Genomic DNA, 4,549 nt, shown 5'->3' with positions numbered 1-4,549 from the left:
GGGGCGGCGGTCGGGGCGGGCCACGGTGGGCACAAGGGTCTCCATCTTCTAAGATGTTACGGGTATAAATCAGCAGTTGCCACCATGCTATAATTTTAAATACATGTTTCCCCTTTAAATGTTCTAAAAGAGGAATACTTAATTTTTTTTTTTAATCCCAAAGTCCTCTTCTGAAAGACCAAGTGGTGAGACAGTGAGCATAACTATTTAACGCCAGTGCAACATTTTTAGACTAAAGTCTCCTTTTCACAACCAAGAAACAGGCTTCGGTGTCACCGAAGCCGGTGTCGCAAGGACAAAGCAGTCTATGAAATATTAGACACTTGTACTCATCTACATCTCAGCATGATGTCATCATTCCAGAAAATGAGCCGCAAGCATCCGCAGGGGGAAGGAGCTCCCCACCAACAATGGGACAGAGCTGCAGCTCAACGCAGCCAATAAATTACTTGCTGTGCCCTCACCACGCAGGATCAATGTGAAGGGAGCTGAGGTATGCAGAGGCTGTCTCAAGTGCCCTAGGTGTGTTCCTACCCAACAGTGTACACAAACACTTGGTCATTAGGCGTGTCTGGCATTTGTTTCCCAAGTCAAAACAAAAACACAAATTATCACATATGTGTAGATAGGCTCCAGCCCACATACATATGGCCATATGTCACCGAGTATCACTTCACACCCCTGCAGCACGTTTCACAAACTGCCGGATGATAGTCACCCACGGGCAGGGCCCCAATCCCAGTTTCATTTACTACTGTGATGCAATACCAGGCCTGGAGCCGAGTCCTGAAAAGATGTAACTGTCTAAATTGGGAATGTGCCTCTCCCAAGGACTCTGTAGAACAAGGCTGGGACTGTAACAAAGAGGATGGACATTATTCTGTAAGAATATTCCACTGAAAAAAAAAATCTATCCATAACTAAGATTAACTGAGAAGGGTGAGCAAAACAATTATCCTTTCAGGTCAGGTGTTCAGCAGAAATCAGTGAAGACAAACTATTATACAACTATCAATAGAAAACTAAATTAGCTATATAAAATAGGGTTAATAGCAATTTGAAGTTCTGTCATTACTGAAGAATGTCTTTATTACCAGATAAGTTTCAGAAAATAAAACACATACTATCATAGTATGTCCCCAGTAATAAAAAATGTATACATTGTTCACAAGTTTGGAACATTTTACTTCAATTCTTCAAAGGAACCTTTAAGGATAGAGTGAGTACACAGATGATATCAAAGGTACACCTGAGAATTTTTAATAGTTCTCATTCTGAAATACTTATAAAAGCAAAAATTCCCAGATTTCAGAGGAAGCTGTTCAGCCTTTCATCCAATTCCAAAACAGAGTAACAGCACCCTAACAAATAGAGGCTCAGAGGCACTACTGTACCTGAGCAATAAATAATAAGGGAAAGGTTACTATAATTACTAACACTGCCTTGTTTGCAAGAAGAATGAGAACATTTGTCTAATTTAAAATTAGCAGAGGAGAAGAAGAAATTATTTTATGCATTTATTTTTAGTTTGCTGATTAATAATTGAGAAATGGCAGATTTTTGTGGTGCTAGGGTTCATGTGTTGGTTATTTTAATGAGAATGACACAGTGACTCTACCATGAAAGCTAAGTGGGCAAAAATGGATACACTTTTAGTTCTGATTAGGTTGCAACAATTTATCTTTTGGCAATAAGCTTCTCAAGGGAAAAAAGACTCTTCTGCAAGAATTAACTCACCACAGAATCACTCACTCTATGGATGGAAGAGGAACAGCTGATCAATTGTCATTACAAGCTACTGAACTTTTTTTTTAATGGATTACTGATACTCATAACAGGATGTGACAAACATATATCAGAATATCATATGGAAATATTGCTATCACGGAAGAGCAAGTATTTAACATCAGTGAAACCTATTTCTGTCTCTTTAAAGGCATTATATAATTCTCTTCAGTCTGTATATGTAGAATTGGATTTGCATAAGCTTAAGCAAGAAACAGATTCTCACTACTTTAAAACACTTCTGATATCTTGAACTGACAAACTTTTGATGAAACTGTCAAACATTCATTAAGAGTGCTGGCTTGTTAAGCAAAGCAAAACATGCGCACCACGCAAGGCCTTGATACACAGAAGCATTATACCCTGAGTGAACCATGGTAGCAGGGGCAAGACTGGATGTAGATATGAGCACTGGCACTAAGATGACTCTTAACCTTGCTGGTGGCTGCAACCCTAATGGGCAAGGTGAAGGTAAAATGTCAACTTAGCCTAATACCATGATGTCACTTATGATCAAAAGGTTCTGAGCCACCAAAAAGTGAACCCTTACCCACTCTGTCATCAATCCCGCTCCTTGAAGTGCATCAAGGAGCAAGCCCAGCCTCTATGATATGGATTTTCTTCACAACTTTGGCTCAGACTTCTGAGGGAATTGTTAAATTGAGAGACAGAGCTGTGTCTGTAGAAAGACAGGAAAAGTAAAATTACAAATAGAAGTAGGGTTGTTGAGACAAGAACTCTTAGTAGCACAAGGATTCAAGAGGAAAAATATCAATGTGGAAAGTTACAAAATCCTAAACTGAATAAAACCCAGTTATCTTCAATGGGTTGCCAGTGTTACCCACATAAGCAGATGATACAGGACAACATTAGTCTTTGGCCTGTGCGAGACTTTAGACCTTGTCATTACGGTTGCTATAAATTTGTCCATGACTGTGATTCTGGGCACAGGTCAAAGGTTACACAGAGCTGGGGAGCTAGCTTGGTGTTACTTTCTAGAGGACAGAAGAAACCACAGTCATACCACGCTCCTGTTATATCAAACCACACGCTATACAACCTTCCTGTCATATCAAGATTATAACAGAGCTAAAGAGCTAGCTCAGTGTTACAAATGAGCCACAATTATCCATATATGGGCTGGTCACAAACATAACTGTGTAGTTGTTAAAGACCCCTGTGAGACCAAAAAACCCACAACTGTCTAAGTATATGATAGTTATCAGACCTCCCCATACATGTGTACAATGATTATCAGATCTCTCCACACATGGGAGTGATGGTTATCAGATTTCTCCTCAAAGGGGATAAAAACCAGGTACAAAGAACCCAGACTGTCAGATGCTTCGGGGATCCTTTCTGCACAGAATCTTCTACCTTACCATCTGTCCCAGGGACTCCCCTCTTGCTTGCTGTAAGGATTTTAAGTGTGGAACCTTGTACTCGTGCACTGCTGCAAACTGTTTTATTTTACTGTTCTTTCTAATCTTTCATATATTCACTCTTAATAAATGTTAGTTATACCTTTCTGTCTATTTGTGTATATGTAACTGGGACTGGCAAAAGTTTACTTAGTAGAGCTCACCACAGACTTCAGCTGGCAAGCCAGGTGTTTTTAAGGCACTGTCCTGCAGCAACAAACCAGGTGAACGACAAGTTATTAAAACTGAGGTAGCAATGGAAGCCAACCCTTTTCTTGATGCTTGTTTGGCCAGCAGACCAAAGTGTTTTATGAGGGGGTGGGGACCACACTAATGCCTAATCCAGTGGCTTTTTAGAAGCTTGTTCTTTTGTTAGCCTGTAATCACTTTATATTTTTTAAATTGTATATATTTTACTTGGGAAATTTCTTTATACGCAGTTAATGATGTCCAAAGTGACCCAGAGGACAGTACCAAGAGGTCAAACACTTCTCTGTTAAAATAAGTGAACAGTAGATTTCTGAACAGTATTGACATTTAACTGCTGTCCTCAGGCTTAGAAGTATATAGTGCCTTCAAGTGAACATGCTCTTAAAAACGATTAGAATTCTCCATCCCTGGCAACGTACCAAGACTTTTGTGTGTGTGCGCCAAAAAAAAGCTCTAAGGGAAAGCTTAAATTCTGCACAAGGAGTCAAAAGTTATTACCAATTAGAGCCCAGTTTAACGCCGTAGCAACTTCATTGCCTGCTGCATACCTGAGCGGCGAGCACAGCAGCTCAGGTCCCTGCTGGGAGGCCAGGCCCCTCCACAGGTCTTCCTGAGAGTCCTCCGGGGCCGATCCTACCGCTCTGCCCGGACTTGCAGGCCAGGGCTCAGCTGTGCCCGGGCCGAGACCCCTCTCTCGGTGTAAGGTGGGGGCTCGCGGTGTAAGCGGGAGCAGCTGTCCTTGAGCGTGGCCTCCCACGTCCCCTCGGGGGTCCCCCTCGTCCCCTCAGGGACCACCCTCGTCCCCTGCGGGCAGCCGCACACACTCTCCAGCTGGGCGCGGGCACCCCCGCAGCCCCTCTACGCCGAGTCGGGGGTGTCGCCGGGCCCCGCCCCGGCCCGCACGCCGGAGGCGGCCGCCGGGAGCCTCGGGCCCAGCGCAGGTTTAAAAGTCATCGCTCCCGGCCCGGCCCGGCCCGCTGCGCGCTCGGGAGGAAGAGGGAGGGAGAGCGTTGTGCTGCGTTACGACAGCCGTCTTTGCGGCAGCGGGCTGGTTTCCGGCGTTTGGCGTCGCTTGACGGCAGAAGGAGCAGAGCAGGAGGAGGGAGGACAACAAAGGGGTGCGGGGGGCTGCG

Source organism: Athene cunicularia (genome assembly GCF_003259725.1).
Source record: "Athene cunicularia isolate RWA chromosome 14 unlocalized genomic scaffold, athCun1 chr14_part1, whole genome shotgun sequence".
Taxonomy (NCBI): Eukaryota; Metazoa; Chordata; class Aves; order Strigiformes; family Strigidae; genus Athene; species Athene cunicularia.
Note: the sequence above shows the minus strand (reverse complement) of the source record.